At 42.5% G+C, this 23516-nt stretch overlaps 1 protein-coding gene across 5 annotated transcripts in view; it reads left to right on the forward strand.

Annotated features, from left to right (window-relative positions):
- TCF20 (transcription factor 20) overlaps positions 1–23516 on the forward strand; it is a 243394-nt gene that overhangs the window by 185291 nt on the left and 34587 nt on the right. The window lies entirely within an intron of this gene.

Below are 23516 nucleotides of genomic sequence, written 5' to 3' on the forward strand. Positions count from 1 at the left end.
GGCCTACCTGGAGATTTTGGCCAAGAACCTCCGCTCCTCCATCAAGGATCTTAAGATGGGTCGTCATTTCATCTTCCAACAAGACAACGACCCAAAGCACACAGCCAAGAAAACCAAGGCCTGGTTCAAGAGGCAAAAAATCAAGGTGTTGGAGTGGCCTAGTCAGTCTCCTGACCTTAACCCAATTGAAAACTTGTGGAAGGAGCTCAAGATTAAAGTCCACATGAGACACCCAAAAAACCTAGATAACTTGGAGAAGATCTGCATGGAGGAGTGGGCCAAGATAACTCCAGAGACCTGTGCCGGCCTGATCAGGTCATATAAAAGACGATTATTAGCTGTAATTGCAAACAAGGGTTATTCCACAAAATATTAAACCTAGGGGTTGAATAATAATTGACCCACACTTTTATGTTTAAAATTTATTAAAATTTAACTGAGCAACATAACTTTTTGGTTTGTAAGATTTATGCATCTGTTAATAAATCCTGCTCTTGTGTGAAGTTTGAAGGCTCTAACTTATTTGCATCTTATCAAACCTGCTAAATCTGCATGGGGTTGAATACTACTTGTAGGCACTGTATTTCCTATTGGTTCATTTTGATCGCTGTGATAGACCCTATCATGGTGATCAAAATAAAAAAAAAATAGTAAATCAAACCCCCCTTTATCACCCACTAAGTTATGTTAAAATAATAAAAGTATTTCTATTTTTCCGTTGGGGTTGGGCGCTAAAGTTGGGGTTAGAATTAGGAGGGTTCCACTGTTTAGATACATCAGGGGGTTTCCAAACGGAACATGGTGCCACCATTAATTCCTACCAGTTTTGCGTTCAAAAAGTCAAACGGTGCTCTCTCCCTTCTGAGCCCTGCCATGCACTCAAACAGTGGCTTTTCCCCACATATGGGGAATCGGCATACTCAGGAGAAATTGCACAACAAATTTTGTGGTCCATTTTCTCCTGATACCCTTGTGAAAATAAGAAAAATTGGTTCCAAAGTAATTTTTTTGTGAAAAAAGTAAAATGTTCATTTTTTTTCCTTCCACATTGCTTTAGTTCTCATTAAAGCACCTGAAAGTTAATAAACTTATTGAATGTGATTTTGCGCACCTTGAGGGGTGCACTTTTAGAACCATGCCGCTTTTGGGTATTTTCTGTTTATATTGACCCCCCCCCAACTCACTCCAAATGTGAGACGGTCCCTAAAAATAAAAAATTGTAAATTTTGTTGGAAAAATGAGAACTCGCTAGTCAACTTTTAACCCTTATGACGTCCTAACAAAAAAAAACTGTTTCCAATGTTGTGCTGATGTAGACATGTGGGAAATGTTATTTAATAAGTATTGTGTGACACCACTCTCTGATTTAAGTGTCCAAAAATTAAAAGTTTGAAAATTGCAAAATTTTTAAAATTTTTGCCAAATTTACTTTTTTTCATAAATGCAGGTTATATCGAAGAAATTTTACCACTAACATATGAGTTACAATATGTCACGAAAAAATAGTCTCAGAACCAGCGGGATCCGTTGAAGCGTTCCAGAGCTAGAACCTCATAAAATGACAGTAGTCAGAATTGTAAAAATTGGCTCTGTCACTAAAGGGCCGCAAAAAAAAGGAACCTGTCTTGTCACACCCAATTAACATTACCAGTTCCTAGCGTTCTAAAGTCATTCAGCCGCCGCACTGATGGGCCTGCTAAAGGACGCTCACATGTGACACACGCGTACAGCTCACAGACACACGCGGCACACACATCGCTCTTATGTCGGACACGCACATGCACTGCACAAGCAACCTCTTCTTAATTTTTATTGCCCAGTGTGAAATAAAAACTGCCTGTACTCGTCTCTGGTTCTGGCACCGTTCCAGTAATGTTGGCACTGGGATTCGTGTGATGTTATTCCATGTGAGCCTAACTAATCAGCGACTGCTTCACTTTCACTTTCTTTGGATGTAAACAAATTTAGGAGAAATTAAATCACAACAAATGCCCCAAACGATACAAATATCCTTTATAAATATATATATATATATATATGAGAGAGAGAGAGAGGAAACTATGCCATAAAGATAGCTGATCACTATTGTGGAAACCGTAGTGTGAAAAGACAGATTACCACTGAATGGTATAGGATATAAAAATATTCTTTATTGACAACATTTTAAAAACAAAATAAGAAAAGGTACAGGAATGATGAATTAGGGACTGTAAACCATAGGAAACCACTTGGAAATTAATACCAACCTAATGTGTACCTGTTTTCACATACCATACTAAACCCCAATAAGTTATTTAATAGTAAGCATGCATTATACCCTAATGTAAATAAGTGCCAATATGACATACAAATATACAGGATATGCTGCTACCAAAGACAAATACTAAAGCCAAGATACCACAATGATCCAAGTGGACATTTCATATTTACATGGTTAGAAAGGGCATGAAAACATACCAGAGGTCTGGTGAGTGGAATTCCCCTGAGGTCCCTCAGAGGCAGAGGGACGTCCGGGGAATTCCACTCACCAGCATGCTTAATATTAAATAGTGCTTACTATTAAATAACTTATTGGGGTTTACTAGGGTATGTGAAAACAGGTACACATTAGGTTGGTATTAATTTCTAACCTTTTCTTATTTTGTTTTTAAAATGTTGTCAATAAAGAATATTTTTATATCCTATGCCATTCAGTGGCAATTTGTTTTTTCACACTACGGTTTCCACAATAGTGATCAAATTTAGGAGGAAGTCAGAGAGCAACAGCTTTGTGATGACACAGCAATTAATCTTAATTATCCCAACATCTATTTTCAGTTGGTGAGGAACCATAGACTGTTGTTTTAAGACTCACATGATATTGATTTTTAATAGATTTGAATGACAGCTCCTGAAGCTTATTGTCTATCTTTGCAAGACAGGGATGCAGGGTCATTGAACAATGGATGTTTGATATGTTGATTGACCATTTGTGTGCTTATTGACTTGCTAATAGAGGAGGAAAAACATTGCCTAACAATGAGATCTAAAGCCATCACACCTTGCTCTTGACCTCTGGATGATAACTTGAAGGACAACAGTTGTGAACTTTATAAAGGGGATATGCCTCTGTAACAAGAAATCCAGAGACTATACAAAACCACAGCCAGGAACACTCTACAACACAGCAGCCAGGACATCATGGCTCCATCATGAGGGACACAGATTTGACAATCTACAGGATGTCAGCTTAGTGGACCATGTCCCTGGCTGAAAGAAGGTAGATCTGCTCCACTGACCATCACTGAACCCATGGAAACGTTTGGGGAAGTCAGGATTTGGACCCACCGGTCACCTGACTCCCATGGACATGTTTTGAGAAGCCAGGTTGTGACCCTCCGGTCACCTTTTTTCATACTTCAATGGACTGTCAGCTTTCTAAGCTTGTCGTTACCTCTACTGGCTGTACTGGAAGTCCGTAAGTCGTTACTGCTTTAATCCCAGCGAATCTGTAATTTTGCACCATCTTGAATATATTGCTGGGACTGTTCTGTGTGTTGTCTGTCTTACGGTTCAGTTAAGTATTGCCACACTGTTTTACCCTCACCCTGTGTTATCCGAGTAGTAGTACGCCCACGGTAAAAAAAAGTGGGCGTTCAGTGTGATGACCTCTGGTCCATGCGGTTTTGAGCCAGCTGACTAGATCACCTGCTGACCCCTGTGTCTCCACATTTTGGTGCCAGCGGTAGGATATTACTCAGCTGGGGTAGCTACAAGGGACTGGTGTTCGTAAACACCGTCCAAAGGCTCCAGAACCAGGGAGGCATATAGACAGACCCAGCCGTCTATAGGTGAGGCATACTCTGCAGGTTTTGGACTCCACTATGTCCAACCCCACAAGCTCTGCCTTGGGAAGAGGACTGAAGTGGATGTATAACTGCAACTACAGGAGTTGTACCAGCTTTGACAGAATACCAAGCCACCAACACTCTTATCAGCTTTAATCCAGGAACTACGGGAATACGGATTACACCATATGTGTTGACGCCATGGATATGAGTCGGTTCTTGTCAATTACGTGTAGAATTTATTCGCAAGGAAAACATGGAATATGCTTTGAGGATGCCGGATGATACAAACTTTTGTTCTTATGAAGTTGAGACCTCTTAAGGTTAACGCCTTTATGCTGATTATAATGATACCTTGGTTGAGGAAAGGTGTCTTGTGGTTGTTTAATCTGTATTTGCAGTTTTCAATTAATGAGATTCTTGTGCTTTGTGGTGGGCCTGTGGACAGGATTTTTTGTTGCTCTATTCTCATTCATCCTTATGGGCTTATGCCAGGTCACTGAACCTTCAGTGACCTGCTTCCTATTTTACATAATGCTTATGATATTGTTGGCTTAGAAAAAAATACTTCTGCAAAATGGCGGCAAATCATGTGCGGTGGAATCTATCGCTTGCAGATGGATTTTACTTTGCAAGCGCTGGTGCCTTTTTCCTGCCTCCTAAATTTTTTTTTTCTCCAACAAAATGGCGCCGTCGCTTAAGCGGTAGCATCAGCAGGCAATAGTTGCTGCTGCGCATGCATCGGTGCCATTTTGCTGAAGTTATATTTGTTCTCTTAGACAACAAAATTATATGCATTATGTAAAATAGAAGGCATGTCACTGAACGACCAGTTCTTACAGATGCGTATGTAAGCAGGGCACCACTTAAAGGCTTGCCCAGAAACTCCAGAATCTCATTAACTGAAAACTGCAAATACAGATTAAACAACCACCACAAGCCTGATTTCCTCAACCAAAGTATCATTTTAATCAGTATAACAGTGCCAACCTGACAGTGTCTGTAGTTTACTTAGAAAAATCCCCTTCTGAGAGGTTCGCTTTAAAGACATGCTGATGTCAGATAAGGCCAAGTTCATACTGCGTTAAGGCAGCCCATTCAACGCATAGCGTTGACGGGCTGTGTTAACGCTATAGCATAACTCGATGCTTTATCTGCGCTCGCGTTGACTGAGCCTCAGACGCTGCAGCCCGCGTCCAAGGCTCCGTCACAGAATGACGGCACATCGCTAGCGCATGCGTTAGCGATGCGCCCGATAATAGGGGTTAATGGCAGGGTTAACGGACTGCCATAACGCAGTTTGAACCCAGTCTAAGGCCGGGGTCACACTAACCGATGCAAAATACGGTCCGTAGTTTACAGGCGTAATACGGATGAATGACCCCTAAATAGTGCTCCGTATGTCATCCGTAAGCAAGGTGTGGTTGCGTATTTTGCGCATGTCTGCATCCGTATGTAATCCGTATGCTGAGATTTTCTCGCAGCCTTGCAAAATGGACATTTAACGGTTTTGAGGCCTGCTAACTATTTAAATCATTAGCCTGCACCCTATTTATTGCCTCAGGAACAGGTGGCTGCCTCCATTCTGTCCATTTGTGACCTTGCCTTCACTAGGTGTTTTGGTGTTGTATGTGCAACATGGCAGAGGGTCTGAGTTTCAACACAACTGAGCAGGATTTCTTCAACTGGCTTTTGTCACGCCGCTTTGGTCACCCATACCCAGTGATAGTGGATCTGCGGAGGAGGAGACGCATGTGGGTCCATCCACTTTTGAGCTAACGACTGACGAGGTCATTTTCACCGCCTCTATTCTTCTCTGCGGGAGCAACCTGATAAATTTTACCAATACTGTCGCATGAGCATTGCACATTTGATCGACTCTTGGAGACAGTGCGCCTTGGGATAACCTTTCAGGACACAAGGATGCGCAAAGCTATATCTGCAGAGGAGCGACTTCTACTCACAATACGGTATGTACTACAAAACCACATTCTCTATGTTCATAATGTGTGGGCCAAAGTATGTATTTTTGGCTTATTGGACTAAGTTTAATGCCCTCATCTTAGTCCACATATGTTTAAGCTTACAGACCAGAATGTTAGGTCTAATATGTACTGAATATCACTTAGTCATTGTGCAACCGAATATGTGTGTGCTAGTCTATCTCAATTCCTACCAAGTTTGGTCGGCATGTAACTGATTTTTTTGGACTTTCAGCATTCTAAAATTATCTATTTCTATTGTTCATCAGCTTCCTGTCCACTGGCCTGTCTTATGCCGCCCTCCACCATGAGTTTCTCATTGGAAGATCTACCATTTCTGGCATAGTCAGGTCAACATGTATAGAAATCTGGACAAGACTCCATCAAGTCGTCATGCCTGAGCCCAGGATGGAAGACTGGTTGAGGATATCAAGGGACTTTGAGGAGGAATGCCAGTTTCCTAATTGTATTGGGGCCCTTGATGGCAAACATATCCGGGTGCGTAAGCCGCCGAACTCTGGCTCCCAATTCTTCAATTATAAACAATATTTTTCTGTTCTATTGTTGGCTCTGGCAGACCCTCAATACAAGTTTATAATTGTTGACATTGGGGCCTATGGAAGGACGGGAGACTCTAGAGTCTTCAATACTTCCATAATGGCTTGGCGGCTACGCACCAACCAGTTGGATCTACCACCACCATGCCAGCTACCAGGCTCCACTGAAGAATCAGTCCCTTATGTCCTTGTGGCAGATGAGGCGTTTCAGTTAACGCGCAATGTCATGAGGCCATATCCCCGGCGCAACCTTGACCACAGGCGCAGAATTTTTAACTTGCGCCTATCACGTGCTAGGCGACTGGTGGAGTGTTCCTTTGGCATTCTTTGTGCCAAATGGTGGGTACTCCAGTCTGCCATTCAGCTGAGTGAACAAAATGTTAATGAAGTTGTTAAAGCCTGTGTGGTTCTTCATAACTTCACCAGGATACATGATTGTTCCTCCTCGGCTGGTGTTGTGCGTAGGGTGAGACCACCTATCAACCCTCAACGTAGACCGCTCTCTGGGCTCAAAGTGCGTGATATTTTCACTAATTACTTTATCTCACCTGAGGGGGAAACTTCTTGGCTAGAGCATGCTGTGTCTGTTATAATTTTTGGTTTTATGTGTGTCTAAATATATATATATTTATACCCCTTCTGATTCTATGACTGTTTCATTGCATTGCTAAGCGTATGTTAGTATGCTGACACTGTTTTTGAGAAATCACACAGATACGTAAACTGTAGTAGACAGATTTTTACTTTTGCCTTTTTTTGTTTGTTTTTTTTAAAGGCAAACATTGCCATATGAAAACTGTAGCAATGGGCCAAATTGCCCTTTTTGCATAAGAAAACTTTTTTGAAAAGTAACATTTTCAAACAGAACACAAAATAACATGCAATAACAACATTGCAACATTAGAAATTTTCAATCCAAAGGAAAAAAGAGGTGGTCTCCAGCACCAAAATTATTGATAAAAGATAACACTCACATTTCTTCTGAATGTTTTCCAATCATATTAATAATCCACCATGACAGGCAAGGCTACCTTACGCCTTTCAGACAGATATTACATGTCTGTACAAAAGAGAATATTTCACCGCCCTATACTGTAAAGTCAAAGGATGAAAATACATTACTCACTTGCTAATGCCTAGAAGAGGCGTGCTGGCCTTAGTGAAGTAGTCACTTTTTTGCCAGTGTATAGTCACAAATCAAGGCGACCAGCCTTAAGACCATCATGCTCTCTCTATGTCTTAACAAGTGAGTAGTGTATTTTCATCCTTTCACTTGACCAGTATAGCATGGTTAAATATTCTCTTTTGTTCAGACATGTAATATCTGTCTGAAAGGCGTGAGGTAGCCTTGCCTGTCATGGTGGATTATTAATATGATTGGAAAACATTCTGAAAAAATGTGAGTTTTCACTTTTTTCACAAAGTTTGGTGATGGAGACCACCTGTTTTTTCCTTTGGATTGGTATTTGTAGCACCAGTGAAACCGCACTGGACATCTCCTGGCATCAGACTGATTGTGGACACAGAATTATAAATTCTCATACGTTGGGGAAGGAGAAGGCGCAAGAGCAGCCTGTGGTTGCTGCTGGCTACTCTGCCCAACATCGCCCTGTGTGGGGCCATACTGTTGCCCATGATGTGTGTAGTGTCCTGCCTCCTGTGATTGTTGGGGGTACTGGCCAGAGTAGTAATAAGGAGGGGCATCTTGTTGGCTGTGGTAGGCACGTGTCACATACCCACCAAGATAGCCATATCGTCCCCAACCAGGTTGGGACCAGCCTCCAAGACTGGGTGGGAACAAGTGGCCATATTGGTGTGGTTGGCTAGAGGCAGACATTTGTGGCTGCTGTAATGAAGGTTGGGTAGTGGGAGGAAGGGGGTGAGGTGTAGGCCCACGTATTTGAGGATCCTCAGATCCTGCTTGAGCATGCATTTGTGGGAGGTGCCTAAGGCGCATGAGATTTCTTTGGGAAAGCTGCCACCTCTCAATATATTCAAATCATTCGTAGGGGGTATTGGGGTATGTGCACGCATCAAGCAGGATCTGAAAACATCCTCGAATACGGAGCCTGACCTCACGGGAAAGGGCACGGAGATAAAGGCCCAGGCTGCGTGAGTATGCCTCCTCCCCATCATCACTATTTACTCTGGATAAATAATTTAGGACCCCAGTGTCCACATTAGTGCGGGTATCAGTGGCAGGTATTTGACGCCTTCGGCTTCTTCCTCGCCGGGATGTGGCAGCAGGCTGTGGGGAGCCCCGGATGTGGCCAGTTGGGCTGCTGCTGATGTTGCCCTGCTCCTCTGCTCTTGCTGATGCTGCAGCAGCACCAGATGGTCCTGGTGGTGGGCTTTGGGACGCAGGCAGTGGCACTTTCTGACTAGAATCTTCAGTCATGCTCCTAGTAGGGGGAGAAGATGGGCCAGCCACCTCTTCCCCTGCAGACACAGGATCGATGATGGGGTCGGTTTCGGAGCCAGTTCCTCTGTCCGTAAGGTTGGACTGAGTTCTGTTATGAAATAGTACAGAGCCAAAAATAACTAAATATTTTTGGCCCTGCAACGTATCTGTGTAATCTGGTGTGAGGTATCTACTTACGGTCTGAGATCCAGAATTGGGGCGAGGAAGGAGAGGCGGTCATAGTATATGTACTTTCTCTTGACGTAGCCCGCATCCCCACTCCTGGACCGCTGCTGACGTTCCCGGCGGTATCGGTCGCAGATGCTTCGCCAGCGTCTCATCACATCTTCCACTGCAATGTGACAGGAAATATTGTCAAATTCATATATTTGATAGGTCACATTTGCTACCAGTAGTCTAGGCATGGGGCCTTCTGGGGTGTGCTTTGTACCCATGGTGGCATATCTAATTGGGGCATACAGGCCAGATACATTAGTTGATGTATCAAGTAACTACACTTAATAACTTGTTTGGCTAGGGGGATGAGGAGCTTGTGGCCTGGCCCAAATTATGGCAGTGTCAAACCACGTGTCACATCAAAATCTAACGTCCTCATGAGGAAAAAAGTACAAGCACAGGAAGGAGGGTGCTGATTCTATATTCATTTTTTTGTTGTGCTGTAATTTTACTAGTTTTTTGGCTTGTACTTACTCAGTTTCTGCTGCTCCTCATGTGGCCGATCACCAAAGTCATGGAACATCTGCCTACATATGCGCCTCCATGACACCTCCTTTCTTGCCCGGTTGGCATAATGGGCATCACGTTGGTCCCACAGTTCGGGCCTCTCCTGCACCAGGACAATTAGCATTTCCACATTCAGATAAAATGTCGCCATGACGCTGCTGTACTCCGTGGAGGCTGACTTCCTGGATGTCTGGAGAGCTATTTGAGGTGATTTGCATGTATCAGCTTCCTGATGGTGGATTGGGCCATTTCCTGGCAGCAGCCAAAAGACCTGCGTAGTTCTCGCAGGTCACATGTGTGGTCCGTGTGTAATCCGTATTTTTTGTGCACCCATAGACTTGCATTGGCGTACTACGGCCGTAGTACGCTGACAATCGCAGCATGCTGCGATTGGCACGGACCGTAGAATACGGATGAGAAATATACGGCTGGTGCGAGGTACCTCATAGAGAATCATTTGTCCGTGTCTAATGCGTGCTTTTAACGCCTCTCACTCGTCTGTATTCCTCTCTAGTGTGACCCCGGCCTAAGTGAAGAAGGATAATTGGCTTTCAATCACGTCTGGCTAATTAAGATGGGGACCAATGTGTAACCACAGCATTTAATCTTAATTATCCAAACATCTATTTTCAGTTAGTCAAGAACCATAGACTGTTGTCATGTGAGTCTTAAACGTTGATTTTTTTTTTATATATATGTTTGACTGTTTGCCCTTTATATCAGCTCCTTCAGCTTATTATCTTTGCAAGACAGATATTGCAGGGTCATTAAACAAAGGATGTTTGGTAATATGTTTATAGACATTGTGTGGGACCCCCTGGCTTGTTGACTTTCAAAAAGTAGGAGGAAAAACTATGCAAATTGATTTAAATACTCCAAACAATGAGAGCTAAAGACATTACACCTTCCTCTTGACCTGTGGATGATGGTTTGAAGGACAACAGTTGTGAACTATATAAAGGGGCTATGCCAATAACAAAACATTCAAAGAATCATAGACTCTTTACAAAACCACAGCCAGGAGCACTCCACAAGATTGCAGCCAGGACATCATTGCTCCATCAGGAGGGACACAGATTTGACATTCTACAGGAATGTCAAAAGTGACACCTTAATAAAATCTGAACCCCTCAAGGTGCTCAAAACAACATTTAAGAAGTTTATTAACCGTCCAGTTGCTTCACGAGAACGGAAGCATTGTGAAAGGAAACAATATTTAATTTTCACAAAAAAATTATTTTTGACCCAAACCTTTTTCACAAGGGTAACAAGAGAAAATGGGCCAAAAAATTTGTTGTGCAATTGCTCATGGGTATGTCGATACCCCTTATGTGGGAAAAATCCACTTTTTGGGCGCATGGTAGGGCTCAGAAGGAAGGGAGCACCGTTTGATTTTTTTTTTTTAAATGCAAAATTGGCTGGAATCGAAGGCGGATGCAGTGTTGTGTTTGGAGAGCCTAAACTGTGAAAACCTCCCACAAGTGACCCCATTTTGGAAACCACACCCCTCAAGAATTTTATTCAGGGGTATAATGAGCATTTTGAACCCACAAGTATGACACAGAATATAACATTAAGTTGTCATGTTGAATGTGTCGTCATTCGTGTTGAGCACAAGTGCTCGTTATTCCAGTTTGCATCAGGTGTTTGGTTATGCACCCAATATCGCGGGTGCTTGAGAGACCTGCTCGAGTCCCTGTTCCGCATGTTTGGTGTCTGTTGGACACCCCCCAAAAAAAAAATGCGAGGATCTGCAATACTCTGTGCCTACCCGAGCCACCCGATGCAAATTCGAGAATGTTTTCATAATTCGGGAAAGTTATAAAATGTCCGATAAGGCTATGTGCCCACGTATGCAGTAAATTTCTGCTTCAAAACCGGACTCCTTCCCAGAAAACGCGCGTTTTATTTCCGCTTTTTTTGCTCGTTTTCCATGCGTTTTTGCCAAAAAAGGCGCGTTTTTCCGCACGTCTTCTGACTCATAGAAAATAGCTAAAAGCGCGGACTTTTCCGCTAAATTAATGAGCATGCTGCGTTTTTTTACCGCTAAGCATTTTTTGCACGGAAAAAAATGCATCAATGTGCACAAAAAGTGCGGAATTCATTTAAAATTAATGGGATTCTTGTATGCGTTTTTGAAGCGTTTTGACCAGGACAAACGCTTCAAAAACGCTTACGTGGGCACACAGCCTTATTATTTTTTCTGTTCCTGATGTATCTGTGTTGCAGTTTATGTACATGCTCATTAGTGAAGCGGTGCTGTGGGGTTGGAGGCAGAAGTCATGGAAATTGAGGAGTCAGTAGGTGGTTTGGCTTACCGACTCCACAACCCTGTGTACAATATGTTTTGCACAGCAAATGCTGCGGACCCTTTTCACTGGGTATTGCCACCAAGCATTCAGGTATCTCCCACTTGATTTTGTTAAGACGATATCAGTATAACGTGATGTCACAGTTGCATGTTGTCTAGCATTATCCTGAGTGCCACTTGGTGCTTTACGTAAATGCTGATATGGGTCTATGCTACTGATTTTGCTGGTGGCTTGCTCTGTTCTTGCTTTTGATCTAATTTTTTGGTTCAATTTTTTTTTTTCTTCTTTTTGTTCAGATTCGTTGGCATATTAGTTTCCTGGCTAATGAATATGTCTGGCCCTTGTCTCTGCCCCTCCCCCAGTGGCTATTGTGAGAAAGAAGGGCCGGGCTGTTTAAGGCTGTGTGCACATGATGCAGATTTAGTTGTGGATCCGCAGAGTTTTTGACCGCAAAGATTTGCATCAGATCCGCAGGGAAGTGCACAGCCAGTGTTAATCTATAGGAAATGGAGATTAGTTGTGCACATGCTGCGGAAAAATCAGCGGAGATTTGCAGCGTTTTTTTTCCCGTAGCATGTCAATTCTTTTTGCGGATCTGCAGCGTTTCTGCACCCATTGACTTCCATTGAGTCAGGCACATCCGCAGCAAAACCGCAGATGTAAAAAAGATCTGCAGATGTGGGTGCTTGAAACGCTGCAGATCGGGAGGAGGGAAATGGGTGGGTGGAGACTGTGCGTGTCTGTGTGTGCGGGGGTCTGCATGTTTGTGTGTGTGCATGTGTCCCCCTGTGTGTGTGTGCTGGTGTGTGGGGGTCTGTGTAAGCAGCCATTGTCTGACGGGACTACTACTCCCATCCAGCAATGAATGCTCACAGTGATAGCATTGCTGATTATGGGAAAGTAGTCCTAGCAGACAATGCATGTCAAGTGTAAAAAAAAAAAAAATTCCCAGAACATATAACTTACATTACAGACAGTACATACAACATATAACAGAGTACATACCATATACACCTAATTCCCTGAAGCCCTTGGTCTCCTGTAATAAAAATAATAAACCAACCTATACTTACCTTTCCGCCATAGTCCAGTTAATAACAAGTGTCCCACGACGATCTCCCGTGTAGAACTGACATCGGGTAATGTCAGTGCTCTACAAGGGCTCCCGCGATGAACTGACAGGTGGAGGTAATTCTCCGCGATATATCCCTCCGCCGCTGGAAGAGTCCCCTGATTCTCGCGCAACATTACCGTAAAGTGAGAGTATGAACTCGGGTAATCTCTTCAGTGATTCACTGCAGGAGCCATTGTCTCCTGTCAGTGTGTCACTGGAGGCCCTGTAGAGAGGTCACATCTCCAGATGTGACATCCCTATAGGGGAGATCATCATGGGACACTCGTTATTAAATGGATTATGTCTTAACAGGGAGTATTTGTTTGTTTTTCAAGAGATCGAGGGTGTCGCATGGATTAGGCGTACAATAAAATGGGAAAACTGTGTAGTGTTTTATTTCATTAAGACATTTTTCTGCCTGTGTGTTTATTTAACCCTTATCAACTATAGGATTAGTAATGGATAGGAGTCTTATTGACGCCTCTCCATTACTAAGCCGGGCTTGATGTCACCTTACAATACAAAGGTGACATTAACCCCTTATTACCCCATATTCCACCCCTACAGGTTAGTGGGAAGAGATGTGGCTGGGGGCAGGTGTTTGTAGCTAGTCGGGGCCAATAACCATGGTCCCTTCCTAGGCTATGAATATCTGCCTCCAGTCGTCGGCTTTCCCTCTCTGGCGCAGAAAATTGCACGGGAGCCCACGCCATTTTTTTCCCTTTTTTTTTCAAAATTAAACATTGTTCTAAGTGAAAGGGAGGATTGTGCACTGCTCATAAACCCCAAAGCAGTTCTGTGACTGCAGTCCAAATCACACCCCTGGACCGAACGCCATAATACCAACAGAACGGGTGCTCAATCCAGTGAAAAGCATGAAATCAAATTATGTAGCAAAAGAGAGAAAGGATGGCACTCACTGTTCTATCGTAGAAATTCTTTATTGGTTAAAAGGCATTGGCTCGGGAGGAATGTACAGAGCGTGGACAACGGCCGTTTCACGCACTTGCGTTTCAACGGGTCCTGTTGAAGCGCAAGTGCGTGAAATGGCCGTTGTCCACGCTCTGTATATTCCTCCCGAGCCAATGCCTTTTAACCAATAAAGAATTTCTACAATAGGATGGCACTCACCGTTCTTTCTCTCTTTTGCTACATAATTTAAACATATTGTTCATTAATAAACATCAGCCTTGGTATTGTATATCTATTTCTATATAAAATCAAAAAAAGATAGAGGCAGCACACCATATAGAAGTAGAAAAAAGTGCCTTTAATAGCCGATGTGGCGACGTTTCGGTCCTGAGTGCAGACCTTTCTCATATCTGCACTCAGGACCGAAACATCGCCACATGGGCTATTAAAAGCACTTTTTTCTACTTCTATATGGTGTGCTTCCTCCATCTTTTTTCTGATTTTCTATTTACAAGGACTGGTATGTACCTGTGAGGCTTTGCACCCTATTTTTGCCTGTGCTGTTCTTCTAATTTTTATCTATTTCTATATCTATCTGTGTGAACATTATTCTTAAGTGGAGTATGCAAAATAAGAGGTTGGACAAAGAAATTACTTTGCAACTGTTTTTTTGGTTTAACACAGGTCAATGCAATTTTTCTGGCAAAAGGTTTTAAAACATTTTAAGTCAACTTTGGCTGCTGATTACGAATATGAACTCCATTTTTGGCTATCACATCAGGATTTCGAGATATTTTCAATTTTTGATGAAAATTATTCCTATCCAAGGATTTTTTTATGATAAAAACACATGATTTTCGGTACTACATTTTGTATATTTTTAATCAAGGAATAACAAAGATTACAAAGTTTGTGTACAGCAAATCAAATATACTTACAGAATTAAACTACAAAATATACAAATGCACATATATATGGCACACAGATAAATGGCAGTTATTTGAACTTTCTTTTCTTGGCTGATCTGTGATGTACAGCTTCTGGGTTGTCTCATCAAGCTCCAGCAATAGTCAGCCATCATATGTGAGTCCCACCGGCCTTAATACCGTTCTTCCATTGTTTTAATGTCCTGGTGAAAACGCTCCCCTTGTTCCTCGCTCACATCCCCCAGATTCTCTGGAAAAAAGTCCAAATGGCTGTGTAAATAGTGAATCTTGATACTCATTCTACATCCAAGATTTCGCAGACTCAGTAGCTCTTCCACAATTTCTTCATAGTTGTCTGCATTCTTATTCCCTAGAAAATTCTGCACCACATTACAAAATGCATTCCAAGCTCTTCTGTCTCATTCATTGATGTGATAAAATTTGGGTCTCTCATAAGTGTTCTTATTTGAGGCCCATCAAATATTCCAGCCTTTTTCTTCTCTTCACTAAGACCAGGAAAAGTTGAACATATATATTTAAAGCATTCTCCACTGTGACTGAGAGTTTTGACTTTTTTACTTATCATAACAAATGGGAATTATGCATGTTCAAAGAAAACAAAGATATTCTCACATTTATTGGGAGACTAAATGAAAACTAAATTTACTTTAGTGTACCGTATAAACCGGCACTTTTCATACACTACTTTTATTTTTCATGGAATTCATGAAAATGGGCTATATACCTATAGCGCAAAAACGTGACGTGATAGATGAATTATAAGATCATATTTGAATTCAGCACCCTCAAATTAGTCTAAGGCGCTGTGTTCACACACAGCATTTTTTTTGCGGTTTTTCCCGGAGATTTGCCAAAAAATCCGTGGGAAAAACGCGAAAAAGAAGCTTCCCATTCATTTCTATGCATTTTGCACTTTTGGTGCACATTGATGCGTTTTTTACCGCGAAAAAAATGCATCGCGGTAAAAAACGCAGCATGCTCATTAATTTCGCTTTTTTTCTGCGTTTCTGGCTTTTTCCATGTATCTAGAAACCGCGCGGAAAAAAACGCAAAAAAACGTGCAAAAATCGTTGAAAACGCGCAGTTTCTGGGAAGGGAGTCCTGTTTTTGAGCAGAAAATTTCTGCTATGTGTGCACTTAGCCTTAAACTGTTCTTAACCCCTTCCTGACATCAGACGTACTATCCCTTCCATGGGACCCGGGCCCCTATGCCCATGGACGGGATAGTACGTCTACCGCGATCAGCGGCGCCCACGTGGTGAGCGCCGCTGATCGCTGCCGGGTGTCAGCTGATTATCACAGCTGACACCCGGCACAATGTGTCAGGGGCGGTCACGGACCGCCCCCGACACGTTAACCCCTTGCACACCACGATCAAACATGATCGCGGTGTACCGGGGGTTAAAGGGAAGCATCGGCAGGGAGGGGGCTCCCTCTGTGCTTCCCTGAGCCCCCCCCTGCAAAGCACAGGCATGAGGAAGCCTTGTGCACTGCCTGTGACAGATCGCTGATCTGTCACAGTGATCTGTGATGTGACAGATCAGCGATCTGTCACAGAACAGTGATGTCCCACCTGGGACTATTTAATAAAGTAAAAAAAAAAATTAAAAAGTGTTTAAAATAATTTTAAAAAATTCGCCAAATTACAAAAAAATAAAAATTCCCCCAAATCCATTTTTTGAAAAAAAAAAAAAAAAAAGTACACATATTAGGTATCGCCGCGTCCGTAACGACCCGCCCTATAAAACTGTCCCATTAGTTAACCCCTTAACGAACCCCTTAAAAAATAAAAAACGAAGCAAAAAATGATTTATCATACCGCCAAACAAAAAGTGTAATAACGCGCGATCAAAAAGACGCATATAAATATCCATGGTACCGCTGAAAACGTCATCTTGTCCCGCAAAATACGAGCCGCCACACAGCATCATCAGCGAAAAAATAAAAAAGTTATAGCTCGCAGAATAAAGCGATGCAAAAATAATTATTTTTTATATAAAATAGTTTTCATTGCATAAAACCGACAAAACATAAAAAAAGACGTAAATGAGGTATCGCTGTAACCTTACTGACCCGAAGAATAAAACCGCTTTATCAATTTTACCGCACGCGGAACGGTGTAAACGCACCCCCCCAAAAGAAATTCATGAAACGCTGGTTTTTGTTCATTCTGCGTCCCAAAAATCGGAATAAAAAGCGATCAAAAAATGTCACGTGCCCGAAAATGGTACCAATAAAAACGTCAACTCGTCCCGCAAAAAATAAGACCTCACATGACTCGGTGGGTCAAAATACGGAAAAATTATAGCTCTCAATATGTGGTGATGCAAAAACTATTTTTACAATAAAAAGCGTCTTTTAGCGTGCGACAGCCACCAAACATAAAACCCGCCATAAATAGTAAATCAAACCCCCCGTTATCACCCCCTTAGTTAGGGAAAAATAATAAAATAAAAAAAATGTATTTATTTCCATTTTTCCATTAGGGTTAGGGCTGAGATTAGGGTTAGTGGTGTGTTGGGGTTCGGGTTGGAGTTAGAATTGGGGGTTTCCACTGTTTGGGTACATCAGGGGCTCTCCAAATGCAACATGGCGTCTGATTTCAATTCCAGCCAATTCTGAGTTGAAAAAGTCAAATGGTGCTCCTTCCCTTCCAAGCTCTGACATGCGCCCAAACAGTGTTTTACCCCCACATGTAGGGTATCAGCCTACTCAGGACAAATTGCAAAATAATTTTTGGGGTCCAATTTCTCCTGTTACCCTTAGGAAAATAAAAAATTGGGGGCAAAAATATCATTTTTGTGGAAAAAAATGATTTTTTTATTTTCACGTCCAAGCGTTATAAACTTCTGTGAAGCACTTGGGGGTTCAAAGTGCTCACCACACATCTAGATAAGTTCCGTGGGGGGTCTAGTGTCCAAAATGGGGTCACTTGTGGGGAGTTTCAATAGTTTAGGTACATCAGGGGCTCTCCAAAGGCAACATGACACCCGCAGACCATTCCATCAAAGTTTGCATTCCAAAACGTCACTACTTCCCTTCCGAGCCCCGGCGTGTGCCCATACAGTAGTTTTCTCCCACATATGGGGTATCGGCATACTCGGGACAAATTGGACAACAACTTTTGGGGTCCAATTTCTCCTGGTACCCTTGGGAAAATAAAAAAAATGGTGACTAAAAGATCATGTTTGTGGAAAAAATACGAATTTTTTATTTTCACGCCCGGGCGTTATAAACTTCTGTGAAGCACTGGGGGGTTTAAAGTGCTCACCACACATCTAGATAAGTTCCTTGGGGGCTCTAGTTTACAAAATGGTGTCATTTGTGGGGGGTTTCCACTGTTTTGGTACATCAGGGGTTTTCCAATCGCGACATGGTGTCCGATCTCAATTCCAGCCAAAAACGTCAAATGGCGCTGCTTCCCTTCCGAGCTCTGCCATGCGCCCAAATAGTGGTTTACCCCCACATGTGGGGTATCAGCGTACTCAGGACAAATTGCACAATAACTTTTAGGGTCCTGTTACCCTTGGGAAAATAAAAATTGGGGTGAAAAGATCATTTTTGTGGAAAAAATATGATTTTTTAATTGTACCGCTGTACGTTATAAACTTCTGTAAAGCCCTTGTGGGTTCAAAGTTCTCACCACATATCTAGATAAGTTCCTTGGGGGGGTCTAGTTTCCAAAATGGGGTCACTTGTAGGGGGTTTCCACTGTTTAGGTACATCAGGGACTCTCCAAACGTGACATGGTGTCCGATCTGAATTCCAGACAATTTTGCATTGAAAAAGTCAAACGGCGCTCCTTCCATTCTGAGCTCTGCCATGTGCCGAAACAGTCGTTCCCCCCCCCCACATATCAGGTATCAGTGTACTCAGGACAAATTGCACAATAACTTTTGCAGTCCAATTTCTCCTGTTACCCTTGGTAAAATAAAAAAAAATTGAACCTGAAGTACTTTTTTTGTGAAAAAAAGTTAGATGTTAATTTTTTTTTTTTTTAAATATGCAAATAAATTCCTGTGACGCACCTAAAGGGTTAATAAACTTCTTGAATGTGGTTTTGAGCACCTTGAGGGGTGCAGTTTTTAGAATGGTGTCTCTTTTGGGTATTTTCTATCATATAGACCCCTCAAAGTGGCTTCAAATGTGACGTGGTCCCTAAAAATAAAATGGTGTTGCAAAAATGAGAAATCGCTGGTCAATTTTTAACCCTTATAACTTCCTAACAAAAAAAAATTTGGGTTCCAAAATTGTGCTGATGTGAAGTAAACATGTGGGAAATGTTATTTATTAAGTTTTTTGTGTGCTATATCGCTGTGATTTAAGGGCATAAAAATTCAAAGCTGGAAAATTGCGAAATTTTCGCCAAATTTCCGTTTTTTTCACAAATAAACGCAAGTTATTTGAATGAAATTTTACCACTCACATGAAGTACAATATGTCACGAGAAAACAATGTCAGAATCACCGGGATCCATGGAAGCGTTTCAGAGTTATGACCTCATAAAGGGACAGTGGTCAGAATTGTAAAAATTGGCCCGGGAGTTAACGTGCAAACCACCCTTGGTAGTGAAGGGGTTAATCCATGTCAACTGGCTGTAAGTGTGATTTAGTTATTGCCAACACCTGTTAGGTGCCACAGGTAACAGGTGCTGTTAATTACACAAATTAGAGAAGCATCACATGATTTATCGAACAGTGCCAATACTTTTGTCCACCCTCTTTTTTTTATGTTTGGTGTGGAATTATATCCAATTTGGCTTTAGGACAATTCTTTGTGTTTTTTCATTTAAGACAAATTAAATGAAGATGATAACAAAGAATTTGTGTTTGCAATCATTTTCAGGAAGAAACTGAGTATTATCTGACAAAATTGCAGGGGTGTTAATACTTTTGTGTGTGTGTATGTGTGTGTATATATATATATATATATATATATATGTGTGTGTGTGTATATATATAGCTCAATGTGTGTATGTCCAGGATTGGCATCTGCACCATCGCAGCTACAGCCACAAAATTTTGCAGAGTCACACGTCTGAACCCCGAGAGCGTCATAGGCTGTGTTGTGAGGTGAAATTTTAACCCCGTGCGTTCCAATTCACCAAACAATTTGGCCTATTATCATTTCTATGGTGTTATCGTCCTTCTGTAAAGCTGGAAATAACACAATTTATTACCGTGCCAACACAGACCACCCTCTGATACAGACTGCAGGGGGAGCCCAGTATCACACAGGATAGGATTAGATACACAGCTCAGCAGTCAGTATCACACAGGATAGGATTAGACACACAGCTCAACAGTCAGTATCACACAGGAGAGTATTAGACACATGGCTCAGCAGCCAGTATCACACAGGATAGGAATAGATACACGGCTCAGCAGACAGTATCACACAGGACAGGATTAGATACACGGCTCAGCACACAATAACACACGATAGGATTAGGTACACGGCTCAGCAGTCGGTATCACACAGGATAGGGTTAGATACACGGCTCAGCAGATGGTATCACACAGGATAGGATTAGATACACTGCTCAGCAGTCGGTATCACACAGGGTAGGATTAGATACACTGTTCAGCAGTCGGTATCACACAGGGTAGGATTAGATACACTGCTCAGCAGTCGGTATCACACGAGAGGATTAGGTACACAGCTCAGCAGACATCACACAGGATAGGGTTAGATACACAGCTCAGAAACAGGATGTGCCAAAGGAGAGGACATTTTCATTTCAAGAATTCCACTCATTCCATCTGATTTGTTTTTTGATTTTAAACGTATCCTGTTTCCAGCTCAACTGCTATTTGCAATGTCCATTAACAATGCTCAGGGACTGTTCTTGAAAGTAGTAGGGATCGATTTGCAATCTCCATGCTTTTCTCATGGTCAACTTTACATGATCTGTTCAAGAGTTGGAACTGCCAAAAATCTGTTCATCTTTGCACCGAAAGGAAAAACCAAAAGGCTCAACTTTTTTTTTTTTTAATATTTTTAAACTTTTACTTTTGCCATTCTTTACTAGTCTCCATAGGAGGCTGGAAGCTGGTACAACCCGATCGACTCTGCTACATAGAGGCGATGGTCAGGTCGCCTCTATATAGTAGAATTGCGGACTTGCTATGAGCACCGACCACTGGGTGCCGCTCACAGCAACCCGGCATTGACAACCATAGAATTCTCCAGGAGACCTCGGGTTGTCATACCTACACACCGATGACCTGCAATCACGTGACACGGGTCACCAGTGTGCGTATTTCTGGCGCGATTGCCAGAAGCGCCATTTAACTGCCGCTGTCAGCTTTTGACAGTGGCATTTAAGTAGTGTAAGGTAGCACTTGTCATTCAGGTTGGGGATACTCGCTGTGCAGCCAAATAACCAGGTCCGGCACGGGTTTTTCATAAAAACATCAACATAGTCCATGCGGTTTATTCATCATCATAAGCCAAAGCAGCATGCAACAGTCTTACAGCAGACAACAGGGTATCTTCATGGTGGAGCTCTGCTCCCCTTAGCCCTCCGGTCACACAGGCATTGCTTTATTTAAAAACACACATGTGACATGTACAAGTGTGAACACGTCGATCAGACAATGCTCACACCACCCACTAGCTGAGATACAACAAGAAAACACAGAATGACAGATTTGCAAAAATACTCTGCAATAAAAAATGGCAGTAATCAGCAAGTGCTGGATAACAAATACAGGGTATTTAGTTGATACGTTTTTTTACGCAAAAAAAATGTACACCAAGCTGCTCCACCACGTCAAGGTAACCCCTATCGAAGCAGTCCCTATCTAATGTATTAAAAACCTGAACATGTGAACAGTGTCTAATATGAACAGGATTCAGACAGGCCACTCCCTAGTATGGGCTTGTGGTCTGAGACAGCTCTTTTGTGCACGTCACACGAGAGGGGTGGGGTCTCCCAAACCATGCTAAGCAGGGAAAAAAACATTAAAAGCACACGTCACATGCACAAGTGTGAACACGTCGATCAGACAATGTTCACACCACCCACTAACTGAGATACAGTAAGAAAACACTGACAGATTTGCAAAAATACTCCAATAAAAAATGGCAGTAATCAGCAAGTGCTGGATAACAAATAAAGGGTATTTAGTTGATACGTTTTTTAGTGCAAAAAAATGTACACCAAGCTGCTCCACCACGTCCAGGTAACCCTTATCGAAGCAGTCCCTATCTAATGTATTAAAAACCTGAACATGTGAACAGTGTCTAATATGAACAGGATTCAGACAGGCCGCTCCCTAGTATGGGCTTGTGGTCTGAGACAGCTCTTATGTGCTTATTTTTCCTTGCTTAGCATGGTTTGGGAGACCCCAACCCTCTTGTGTGACGTGCACATAAGAGCTATGAGAAAATGGAAACGGTCTTAGGAGCGCAGGAAAGAGACTCAGACAAGAGACGGGGTTAAACCACAACGCGTTTCGACGGAGGATCCTCCATTGGAGGTTTTCGTCTGGAGCTGCGGTGGAGACCTGACATTTTTGTCTGCCCCTGGGTTGCTTCCTAAGCACTCCTCTATGACCGCTTATCACTGACTCTCGTGCACATAAGAGCTGTCTCAGAGCACAAGCTGTTATGAATGAGTCACCGTAGGAGGCAAAAGCAGAAATGCTAGCTAAGTCCAGAAAACCAGAGAAGTTGGCAGCTATCGGATTGCAGATCCCTGAACCTATCAACAACAACTAACAGTAGCCGTGGGGGGTTCCTACGATGCCCTAGACCCCTCGATCACAGCCGGAGAACTGCCTAGCCTAAAGACAGAAAGGGAAATCTAAACTTCCCCAGAGCAGACCCCAAAGCAATAGGCAGCTCCCAACAGATAATGACGGTGAAGCAAGATGAAAAAACACTAACACAGATAGAAAGATAGACTGAGCAAATGATGGGGCCCAAGCTAACTAGATAGGACAGGATAGGAAAGCTGCTGTCTGCAATCCGCGAAAAACCCTATCAAAATAAGAGCCAACAGACTGACAAGGAAAAAGGCCCTGAAGACGCTAGGCTTCAAAAAGAATATGTCAGTACTCAGGTATTTTCTGAAGACAGAGCAAACCGACAAAAAAGGAATTCAGCTCACCCCAGCAGGGAATGGCAGAATCCAGAAAAGCAAGGCAAACTAAAACCAAAACACAAATGCAAAAAGGCAAAGCAGAAAACTTAGCTTTTGAGGAGCAGGAATCAGACTGGTCTCCTAGAATTCCACAGAGAAATCACCAGCGAGGCAGAAGGGCGTCGGCTGCCTTATATCCAGTCAGAGATCCCCGTCGCCCAGTCATCCTCTCCCAGCTCAGGTGCTTGGTAATCAGCCTCACTACCTTCCTTCACCAGAAGAGGGAGTTCATCAGACTTCAATGGTGAAGGGGAAAATGAACTAATAACAACAAGCCCATACTAGGGAGCGGCCTGTCTGAATCCTGTTCATATTAGACACTGGTCACATGTTCAGGTTTTTAATACATTAGATAGGGATTGCTTCGGTAGGGGTTACCTTGACGTGGTGGAGCAGCTTGGTGTACTTTTTTTTACGCAAAAAAAGTATCAACTAACTACCCTGTATTTGTTATCCAGCACTTGCTGATTACTGCCATTTTTTATTGCAGAGTATTTTTGCAAATCTGTCATTCTGTGTTGTATTGCTTTATTTAGCCAACAGGCTATACAGTCTCTCGGTTACTCTCCCG

The sequence above is a fragment of the Dendrobates tinctorius genome, unplaced genomic scaffold, assembly GCF_039654945.1.
Source record: "Dendrobates tinctorius isolate UK_male_01 unplaced genomic scaffold, ASM3965494v1 ptg000094l, whole genome shotgun sequence".
In the NCBI taxonomy this organism is placed as follows: Eukaryota; Metazoa; Chordata; class Amphibia; order Anura; family Dendrobatidae; genus Dendrobates; species Dendrobates tinctorius.